Source organism: Papio anubis, chromosome 10, assembly GCF_008728515.1.
Source record: "Papio anubis isolate 15944 chromosome 10, Panubis1.0, whole genome shotgun sequence".
Lineage (NCBI taxonomy): Eukaryota > Metazoa > Chordata > Mammalia > Primates > Cercopithecidae > Papio > Papio anubis.
The window spans coordinates 85257403-85269461 of NC_044985.1; the positions used below are offsets into that span (position 1 = coordinate 85257403).

Below are 12059 nucleotides of genomic sequence, written 5' to 3' on the forward strand. Positions count from 1 at the left end.
GTGGCCATGTGACAAAATTTTGGCCAACTAGACATAATTGGAAGTTGCTGAGAGAGTATCTTAAAACAGAGGCCGATGGTCAGGTGCAGTGGCTCACACCTGTAATCCCAGTACTTTGGGAGGCCAAGGTGGGTGGATCATGAGGTCAGGAGATCGAGACCATCCTGGCTAACACGTTGAAACCCTGTCTCTACTAAAAATACAAAAAATTAGCTGAGCATGGTGGCACATGCCTGTGGTTCCAGCTACTTGGGAGGCTGAGGCAGAAGAATCACTTGAACCCAGGAGGTGGAGGTTGCAGTGAGTGGAGATCACATCACTGCACTCCAGCCTGCAATACATGTGATGCCTGGAGATATAAAGTCCATCTGGTGTTACCCTTCAGTAACATACTCATGCTGAGGATGGCTGTCCATAAAGAAAAGGAATCTGGGCCCCTGATGACATCATGAAACCACAATATTACGATTTAAGGCACTGTTTCTAAGTTTTTGTTACTCATGCTTAACATGTTACTCATGATTAACTCATGTTATCATTAACATGATTAATCATGTTTAATCAAGTTAAACACTATTCTTAACTGAAAAACTTCTACGCATACTGAAATTTATTCTTACAGTAGAATAAAGCTAGAAATCAGTAATAGAAGAAAATTAGAAAATTCACAAACATTTGGAAATTAAACAAAAAATTCTTTAAAAACCAATGTGTCACAGAAGAAATTACAAGAAAAATTAGGAGATACCTTGAGACAAATGAAAACACAACATACCAAAACTTAAGGGACACAGAAAAATCAACGCTAAGGGGAGAAATTTATGGCTGTAAGCATTTACATTAAAAAAGAGAAATATCTCAGGCTGGGCGTGGTGGCTCATGCCTGTAATCCCAGCACTTTGGGAGGCCAAGGCAGGCAGATCACCTGAGGTCGGGAGTTCAAGACTAGCCTGACCAATGTGGAGAAACTGCGTCTCTACTAAAAATACCAAATTAGCTGGGTGTGGTGGTGCATGCCTGTAATCCTAGCTACTCAGGAGGCTGAGGCAGGAGAATTGCTTGAACCCAGGAGGCGGAGGTTGCAGTGAGCCAAGATCGTACCATTGCATTCCAGCCTGGGCAACAAGAGCAAAACTCCATCTCAAAAAAAAAAAAAAAAAAAGAGAAACATCTCAAATTAACAACCTAATTTTATCTTAAGGAACTATGTATACATTCCATAATGCATACATTAGAATAAAAGCAGCAAACTAAGCCTAAAGCTAAAAGAAGGAAGGAAATAATAAAGATTAGAGTGGAGGTAAATAAAATAGAGAACAGAAACACAATAGAGACTATCAATGAAACCAAAAGATGGTTCTTTGTAAAGATCAACAAAATTTACAAACCTTTATAGCTAAATTGATTAAGAAAACAAGAAAGACTCAAACTACTAAGATCAGAAATGGAAGTGGGATATTATTACTGATTTTACAGAAACCAAAAGGATTATAAGAGTACTATGAACATTTGTACACCAACAAGTTGGATAACTTAGATGGAATAAACACATCTCTTAAAAAAGCCAAACTACCAAAACTGACACAAGTAGAAATAGACAATTTGAATGGACTTATAAGAAGTGAAGAAATTAGATTTAATCTCTTCACCCAGTTATCTGTGGATTTTTAGTCCCCGGATAGCTTTTATGAATACTGCTCACTGCTTTTCCTGCCCTCATTCCATGTTATGTGAGATAGAGACAAGCAAACCCATCCTTCAGGTATCCTCCAGCCAGTTTAGAACAGACATATACAATAAGTTGCAAATAAAACTATGTTCCCTCCAGTTCCATGAAGGGAATTGGGAACTAGGCTCCCGCTGCTCAAGACCAACAGTGCTGCTGTACTTAGAAGCAGATGGAGAAAGGGTGAATACAATACAAACTCCAAAAAACGTTTCAACTGTTTTGAAGATGAATTCTAGGTAAACAGGTTTCATTATCTTTCATTACTGTAAAGATGTCACTCCATAGTCTTCTGCCTTTCATAGTCTAATAAGAAGTCTGGGCCGGGCGCAGTGGCTCATGCCTGTAATCCCAGCACTTTGGGAGGCCAAGGTGGGTGGATCATGAGGTCAGGAGTTTGAGACCAGCCTGATTAACATGGTGAAACCCCATCTCTACTAAAAATACAAAAATTAGCCAGGCATCATGGCACACGCCTGTAATCCCAGCTACTCGGGAGGCTGAGGCAGGAGAATCACTTGAACCTGCGAGGTGGAGGTTGTGGTGAGCCAAGATCGTGCCACTGCACTCCAGCCTGGGCGACGGAGTGAGACTCCATCTCAAAAATAAATAAATAAAATAAAATAAAATAAAAAGTCTGTTTTTATTTCTTCCTCTGTCAATATTTCTTATTTAAATCTGTAAATAATGTGCCTTTTGCCCCTGTGAGTAAAGGTTTCTCTTTATCATTGGTTCTTAGTAATTTGATTATTAGCATGGTTTTCTTTAGGTTCATTCCCTTGGAATCTATTAAGCTTCTCAGATATGTGGGTTTATAGTTTTCATCAAACTTAAAAATATTTTGACCATTTTCTTCAAATCGTTTTTCAGTTCCCCTCCCAGACTCCAATTACATGTGTGTTATACCACTTAGTATTTTCACATGTTAGTGATACTGTGTTTTTTTTTCCATTTGTGTTTCATTTTTGTGTAGCTCCTAATCCTCTGTCTTCAGGTTCACTGATCTTATCTTCTGAAGCATCTGATATGTTGTTAATCTCTTAAAGGTTACTATTTTAGATATTTTTTATCTCTAAAAATTCCTTTGGGGTTAATTATCCCCTCTATTTTTTTCCTCATCACACTCATGTTTCCTCTACCTTCTTGAATGTATGAACTATATTTATAATGGCTCTCTTAACATCCTTTTCTGCCTGTTCTATCATTGATGTCATTTCAGGATCTTTTTCTATTATTTGATTTTTCCCTACATAATGAGTCATATTTTATTGCTTTTTTATATGCCCAGTATTTTTTAAAAATACATTTTATTATTTCATTTTTTAGACACTAGGTCTCACTATGTTGCTCAGTCTGGATTCAAACTCCAGGGCCCAAATTATCTTCCTGTTTGAGCCTCCTGAGTAGCTGGGACTTCAGGCACATATTCCTGGCATACCTGGTAATTTTAAAATTTAATTTAATCTTAAGAGACAGAATTTCACTCTGTCACCCAAGTGAGAGTGCAGTTGCAAAATCAGCTCACTGCAGCCTCTAACTCCTGGGCTCAAGTGATCCTACTGCCTCAGCCTCCTGAGTAGCTGGAACTACAGGTGTGCACCACCACACCTGGCTAATTTTAAAATTTTATTTTGTAGACACAGGGTCTTGCCTTGTTGCCCAGGCTGGTCTTGAAGTCCTGGCCTTAAGCAATCCTCCTACCTCAGCCTCCCAAAGTCCTGGGATTGCAGGTGTGAGCCACTGTGCCTGGCCAAACACCTGGTAATGTTGTATGGAATGTTAGGAATTGTGGATTTTATGTTGTTGATTGATAATTTTTTTAAAATTTCAAATCGTTTTGATTTTGCTCTTATGCACATTTAAATTACTTGGAATTAGTTGGGTTCCTTTATTTTAAGATTTATTGGGTAGAAGGTTATCTAGAGAAACCTTCAGTGGAGCTTTAGAAGGGGCTGATTTAGCCTCTCTACTAAGGTGATGTCCTTCTAAGGATTCTACTTACTGTCATGTGTTATGAGTCTTTCCATTATGGCTGATGAGAATATGGAATTATTGGAAGTCCTGTGTGAGTACCTATAATTTTCTACCTTATCTTTCCAGTGGTTCTTTTCCTTGCTTTCAGTAATTTTCTGCTTAGATCAGTACTCAGCCAAAGACTCCAGAGGAACTTCTTTACAGTTATCTGGAGCTTTCTTGCCTCTAGTTTCTTCTGTTCTGGTACTCTACCAGTTTCCCTCTGTCTGCTAAATTTCAGACTCTAGCTCCTCAACCCAATGAGATCTCCAAGCTCTGTTTGGCTTCCTGCTCCTGTGCTGCTGCCTTCAGGCAGTAAACTAGTATAATTTTAAGGCTTACTTTGTCCCCGTAGTGAACTCTTCTAATTTTATGTGGCCTCGGCCTCCATTTTGAATACAAGTTTAAATTTCTCACACCAGAAAAAGAGCTTGGTCACTCTTGACACAGTTTTCAGTTCTACACCATGTCCAAATAGCTCAAGATGGCGGTCAGAGATTAGAACTCAGAGGTGTCTCTCCTACCTGGCAGACTGAGCTCCCTGCTTTCCTACCACTTCCTTTAAATGGACCATTCAGGAATTTACCCACAAACTTAAAGTGACCTATGCCCTATTCTCTGTCACATGCTCTTCTCTCTCTCTCTGCCTGACTTTTCATTCCTGCTTCTCATGACCCAGGGACTGAAGGACTGCCTTCCTGACTCACTGTGCCCTCCTTGCCCAGGATCTGTAAGTAAAAAATCTTTGAACTTGTTTCCTATTGTGGTGGTATACAAAATTTGCACCTTCCATCTGAAGAACTAGGGGCTACTCCACGTCAGGTTTTCCCTGGGATGCTAGAGGGAACATAAGGTAAGGTTCCTAGTGCCAGTGCACTGGTAAGGAGAAATAAAGTAGACACAAGTCAGACAAGAGCTAAAGGGCATCTGCTAGTATAAACAAGTTTCCTGTGTGAAGGAACCCCTGGTCTCAGGTCAGACAACTAGGCGTTAGGCCATCTCCCAGGTAAAAGAAATATCCTGTGAAGGCACACTGTAAACACCCATATCCAGTTCTCCTTCATTTCCTGCTAGGCTAGGGTTACTAGTCACCCTGGTACTGGAACACCAATTTAGCTGGGGGCTCCTCAAATGGTTCACTTTTTTTTTTTTTTTTTTGAGATGAGGTATCTCTCTGTTGCCCAGGCTGGAGTGCAGTGGCACGATCTCAGTTCACTGCAACCTCTGCCCCCTGGGTTCAAGTGATTCTCGTGCCTCAGCCTCCTGAGTAGCTGGAACTACAGGTGCACACTACCATGCCTGGCTAATTTTTGTATTTTTAGTAGAGGAGGTTTCACTATGTTGGCCAGGCTGGTCTCGAACTCCTGACCTCAAGTGATCTGCCCACCTCGGCCTCCCAAAGTGCTGGGATTACAGGTGTGAGCCACTGCACCTGGCCCCCAGATGGTTTGCTTTTCTAAGGAATCAGTCTTATGCTGCCTTTTTCCCTAGTGTCATCGTGTGCTATCATCAATCCCTGATAGGATGCACTGAGAAGGGCACTTCACCACTGTGGTATTTTTTCCAAAAACTCATAATGCAAACATAATAATGGAAAAAACATCAGACAAACACAGTTTAGGGGACATTCTGCAGGATACCTGGCTAGTGCTCATCAAGATTGTCAAAGTCATGTTAAAAACAACAACAACAAAACAAGGAAGATCAGAAAAACTGTCAAAAACCAGAGGAAACTGGAGAGTCATGACAACAAAATGCAATGTAGTACTCTGTACTGAATCTTGAGACACAAAGAGTATATTAATGGAAAAATTGGACAAATTCAGTCTAGATTTAGGTAATAGTAATGTACTAATGTTGGTTTCTTAGTTTTGGCAAATGTACTATGGTAATGTAAGATGTTAACAACAGAGGAAAGTGGATGAGGGGTATATAGGAACTCTCTAATATATTTACAAGTGTTCTGTAAATCTACAGTTATTCCAAAATTAAAAGGTTATTTTAAAAAACTAATCTACTTATAAAAAAACACAAAGCTGGCCGGGCACAGTAGCTCATGCCTGTAATCCCAGCACTTTGGGAGGCCGAGGTGGGTGGATCACAAGGTCAGGAGATGGAGACCATCCTGGCTAACACGGTGAAACCCCGTCTCTACTAAAAATACAAAAAATTAGCTGGCGTGGTGGCGGGCACCCATAGTCCCAGCTACTCAGGAGGCCGAGACAGGAGAATGGCGTGAACCCAGGAGGTAGAGGTTGCAGTGGGCCGAGATGGCATCACTGCACTCCAGCCTGGGCGACAGAGCAAGACTCTGTCTCAAAAACAAACAAACAAACAAACAAACAAAAAACAACACCAAGGCAACATTTACAGGTAAATGATGCCAAATTTTTAGGTCAATCTCATTATGAATAGATGTACAAAACTCCTAAATAAGTTATAGCAAATTCTGTGTAGTATAACCCAGGAGGAATTATATGGGAATACAAAGATGGTTCAACATTAGAAAATCTATTCATGTAATTCATTATATAAGCAAATTACAAGACACAAATTGTGTTAATTTCCTCCACAAGGGTCAGTATTTGATAAAAATCAACCCCATTCTTTTTCATTTTGTTTTGTTTTTGAGATGGAGTCTTTCTCTGTTGCCCAGGCTGGAGTTCAGTGGCCTGATCTCGGCTCACTGCAACCTCCACCTCCCAGGTTCAAGCGATTCTCCTGCCTCAGCCTCCCAAGTAGCTGGGACTACAGGTGCCTGCCACCATGCATGGCTAATGTTTTGTATTTTTAGTGGAGATGGGATTTCACTGTGTTAGCCAAGATGGTCTCGATCTCCTGATGTCATGATCCCCTTGCCCAGGCTTCCCAAAGTGTTGGGATTACAGGTATGAGCCACCGCACCCAGCCCAATCAACCCTATTCTTGATTTTCAAATAAATCTTCCAACAAACTAGGAATAGGATTAAAAAACTGCTTTCCTACCTCATGCATTGCACTTGAAATTGAGATACTAATAGACTATTCATTAGAATCTGTAACAAGAATGCCTTTCCTTACTGCTACTGTCCAATACTGCATAAGCAGTTTAGCCAAGATTAGAACAAGAAACAACAGGTAGAAATATTAGAAGCCAGGAAACAAAACTGTGCCTAATGGATGATATGATCACTTATCTTTAAAAAATTCAAGAGAACTGAAAAATTAAGAATAAGAGAGTTTAGGAAAGTGGACCAATATAAGATCAGCATACAAATATACACATAGTATTGTATAACACCATATCCAAATAGTGCCTGAAAAATGTAATCTTAAAAAGATCCCATTCACATTTACATCAGAAACTATCCAATACTAAAGAATTTATCTAATAAGAAATGAACAGGAGCTATGAAAGATTTAAAAAGAAAATACAGGATACTGAATTTTCCTGGATGAAAATTTTGTAAATATATCAAACTATACCAATCTATAATTCAATGCAACCCCAACTAAAATCTGAGTTATAGAACTTGCCAAGATGATTCTAATACTTCATCAATAAGAATTTATAAGAATTATGAAGAAAATGATGAAAAAGCAGATGTGTGTGTTCCCTACCAATATTAAATGAATTTAAAGTTATGGTAATTAATGTTGTATAGTAATGTCATAGAAACAGGCAAAATTAATGGAACAGAATACTGAAACAGCTCATGTAAATAAGGAAATTAGCATATAATAATTAGCATGTTATATTAGTCCATTTGCACACAGCTATAAAGAACTACCTGAAACTGGGTAATTCATGAAGAAAAGTGGTTTAATTGACTCACAGTTTCACAGACTTAACAGGAAGCATGACTTGGGGGGGCCTCAGGAAACTTCGAATCATGGCGGAAGGTGAAGGGGAAGCAAGGCCTTCTTTACATGGTGGCAGGAGAGACAGCGAGCAAAGGGGGAAGTATCACACACTTTCAAACAACCAGATCTTGTGAGAACTCACTGTCACCAGAACCAGGGGGAAGTCCACTGCCATGATTCAATCACCTCCCACCAAACCCCTCCCCCAACATGTGGGGATTACAATTCAAGATGAGATTTGGGCGGGGACACAGAGTCAAACCACATCACATGTTAAATTAGCATAGGATAAATGTTGAATTTCAAAGCAGCAAGAAAAGATGAGCTATATGGTCAAGACTCATTTGCAAATTATAGAAACTAACGTAAGTTTAAAAATAAATGTATCTGGGCTGACACAAATAGATTTATCTTGCTCCAAAGAATAAAAGCCTTTTATGTAAAGCAAGAGAACTATAGGACAATACAAAATAGTCAAAGGGTGCCAAAGGCAGGAATTTTCTAATTTTATAGGTATATGAAACTGTTTAAAAGTATAAATGCAGTTAATTATTTAAATTAGTTGACTTAAAAATGATATAAATGAAGATGTCAAAGTTCAAACTTGAAGTAATTACAGGAATACTGCATTTCCTACAATTGTGGGTTTTTTCCATTTTTTTACTGTGTTAAAAAGCACATAACATTAATTTTACAATCTTAACCATTTTTTAAATGTACAGTTCAATAGTGTTAAGTAAATTCACATTGTTGTGCAACAGATCTCGAGAATTTTTTCATCTTGCAAAACTGAAACCCAGCTGGGTGTGGTGGCCATGCCTATAATCCTAGCACTTTGGGAGGCTGAGGTGGAAGGATGGCTTGAGTCTCAGAGTTCGAGGCGGCAGTGAGCCATGATCATGCTCATAATCTCCACTCCAATGGAACTGTGAAGTATTTGTCCTTTTGTGATGGGCTCATTTCACTTAGCATAATTCCTCAAAGTTCATCCATGCTGTAGCATGTGACAGGATTTCTTTCTTAAGGTTGAATAACATTCCACTGCATTTTTATACCACAGTTTCCTTATCTGTTCCTCTAAGGACATTTGTGATGTTTCTACCTCTTGGGTATTGTGAATAATGCTGCAGTAAACATGGGTGTGCAAAATTTCTTCAAGGTCCTGTTTTGAATTGAATTCTTTTAGATATATACCCAGAAATAGGTATATATCTATGTATCAGAAATAGGATCACATGGTAATTCTATTTTTAATATTTTGAGGCACCTCCATATTGTTTTCCATAGTGGCTGCATCATTTTACATTTCCACCAACAGTGCACAAGGGTTCCAATTTCTCAACATCCTCACCAACACATTATTTTCTTTTATTTTGATAGAGGCCATCCCAGTGGATGGGGGGTGATAATTCATTGTGGTTTTGATTTGCATTTGTCTTATGATTTGTAGTGTTGAGCATGTTTTCATGTGCTTATTGGCCATTTGTATATCTTCTTTGGAGAACTCTCCATTTTTTAAATGTGTTGTTTTTTGTTGGTGTTGAGTTGTAGAAGTTCCTTATATATTCTGGATATTAACCCCTTATCAGATATATGATTTGCAAATATTCTCTACCATTCCATGGATTACCTTTTCACTCTATTGTTTCCTTGATGCAAGAAGTTTTGAAGTTTGATATAGTCTCACTTGTCTATTTTTACATTCAGTTTTAAATGCTCTAAAACTTAGACCCCTCAAACCACTTCTGGATAAAGACTTTATCAATTTTCTCATGAAAAGAGATAAGATATCTATACCAAAACCATGTTCTATTTGTCACTTAAGTGGAAACTCCAAATAGTATTATTTTACATAGTAAATTCTGTGATTAAAAACAATTATTTACTTTTCATTATTTTCATGCTTAGAAATTTTACTATCTTATTTAATTTTCTTCTCAAAGTATTTGTTAATTTTTAAATGAATCTATTCGTTTGTCATTCATTCACTTATTAAGTAATTATTTAACAAAAATATGGAGCAACTATTTTAACCCGGGCACTCTCCCAAGTTTTAGCTCACAACTATTCTCTTCTCCTTCTGTTCCTTACCCCCAAATGGGGTAACTTTTAAATATAATCAACCCTAATGTATAATATATACATTTAATTTTAAAGATATCAATGCATTTTATGAAGTTTGCCTTGGAAATAATATACTTCATTTTAAATAGGAAACGCAGTGGCTCATTTAACTAGGAATTCTAAGGGATGGATATGGCTGGCTCCAGGGACTTAATGTGATCAGCACACTCTCTCTCCATGTTGGCTTTTACAGGCATTCTCTGTCATCTGGTAGGAAATTACCGCTGATAGCTCTTGGTTTAAAAGAATAAGAGGTTAGGGGATGTGGCTCACACCTGTAATTGTTTGGGAGGCCAAGGTGGACTGATCACCTGAGGTCAGGAGTTCGAGACCAGCCTGGCCAACATGGTGAAACCCCGTCTCTACTAAAAATACAACAATTAGCCGGGTGTGGTGGTGTGTGCCTGCAGTCCCAGCTACTCGGGAGGCTGAGGCATGAGAATTGCTTGAACCTGGGAGGAGGAAGTTGCAGTGAGCTGAGGTTGCACCACTGCACTCCAGCCTGGGTGACAAAGCGGGACACTGTCTCAAGAAATAAATAAAAGAATAAGAACACCCTGTCTTAATATTCTTAATTAAATTATATGCTCATCCTTGTAGCCTCTGAGGCAGTGTCAAGACTGCTAACACACTAGGGATTGGGGCTAGGGCAGGGGTGAAATCCTCAGGAAGGCATGCTGACAGACAAGAATAAGTTGACTATAGGGAAAATGTAATAAATTGCATTGAGACAATTGCCTATCCATTTCAGCAAAGATATTGGTAGGTTCTTATGTCATATTTTTTTAAAAAGCATAGATAGATTAAATAGTTAAACATGAAAACCATATGCTATAAAAGTACTAGAAAAACATCTAGGAGAATACTGACATAACCTAAGGACCTTCTAAACAAGATATAAACCAACAGCCAAAAAGGAAAAGGTGTCAAATTTGACCACATAGACATTTAAAAATGCCTTTGACCTCAAAGAAGTTAAAAAACATAAATAACAAACAGCATAGATAATGTATTGTTATCCAAAACATATAAAGCATTTTCACATGTAAGCAAACACAACCCAATTTGTAAATATGGGCAGAGATTATAAACAAATAACAGAAATACAAATAGATAATAAACACATGAAAATTGTTCACTCATTAATAATCAGGAAAATGCAAATTAAAGTATCAGTGGAATATTATTTTGTGCATCAAATTCATAAAAACGAAAATGTGAGTGTGGGATAATGAGTACTTGCTAGCATTTTGATGCAAATGCAAATTAGTATATCTAGTTTAAAGCATAATCTGGCACTATCAAAATAAATGTGCTTGTACACTCTGATCCAACAATTCTACTTTTCATAGTTATCCTATACTTGTACAGGTGAATAAAGATAATACTTACCATTTAGCAAGTGTCTATTATGTTCCAAGCCCTTTAAAATTCTTTGAAAGAGGTGATAGATAGTATACTCATTTTGCAGATGAGAAAACTGAAACTCAGATGTAAACTGCCCAAAGTTATATGACCATGGAATAATCTGGATTTAAACCTAAATATTTCTGCCTATAAAATCCAAGGTCTTTTTACTGTATCATACTAGTTCTCCTACTACCACCAAACACTGCCTTTCATTGCTGAGTAAAATTAATTTCCCCATCTCTCCTCACCTTTTTTCATCCTGACTTTTGGGGAAATGATTTAGGGTCCAGTCATTGTCAGGGTTTAAGTAAAAGCTAATTAGGCCATATCTTGAAAGTCTTAATTTATGAAGGGGCTCTAAAAATGTGAAGGAACTATTGAAAGACTGTCACCTGAATCAGCTATGAGTTGAAAGAGATGTTATCAGTCCTTTCCAATTCAGATTTAGTATTCCAGAAGTTTGCCTCAAAATACTGCATTTCTATAACACACTGTCTACCTTGGCTCATTAAAAAAAACCTCTTCTTTTAACTTCAAACAACTCCGAAGATTATTTTCCCACAGAATTCTAAAGATTTTGTGACTTGTTTGTGAAGCAATTAGCTTGGACTTTCAGAAATGTGTTCTAGAACTCTGAGATGTCTTCAGTTTACAAGTCTGTTGCCCTAGGTGATAGATTCAATCTTCTAAGTCTGTTGATTGTATATACTGGAATATATGTTTAGTGGGTTACAAACCCAATTTATCTTGTTCAATTTAATTTTGTTTTATATGCTGATTATGGCTCTGACTACCACCCTTAAGAAAAATGTCTAAGGTAAGTTTTCTTCTTCCTTAAAATATTTGACAATGATTTTTCTTTTTAAAAGTTAAGCTTTTTATTTTGAAATAAATGTAAATTAATGTGCAGTTGTAAGAAATAACAGAGAGAGCTCATGTACTC

At 37.7% G+C, this 12059-nt stretch overlaps 1 protein-coding gene and 1 long non-coding RNA gene across 8 annotated transcripts in view; one reads left to right on the top strand and one right to left on the bottom strand.

Moving 5' to 3' along the window:
* The window catches only part of C2CD6 (C2 calcium dependent domain containing 6), a 176813-nt gene that overhangs the window by 12607 nt on the left and 152147 nt on the right, over positions 1-12059 (bottom strand). The window lies entirely within an intron of this gene.
* Positions 11731-12059, top strand: part of LOC116269184 — a 90817-nt gene continuing 90488 nt past the window's right edge. For all 3 annotated transcript variants that reach the window (XR_004176619.1, XR_004176620.1, XR_004176621.1), the window contains exon 1: positions 11731-11933. This is a non-coding gene — a long non-coding RNA (uncharacterized LOC116269184). The remainder of the gene's footprint in view (positions 11934-12059) is intronic.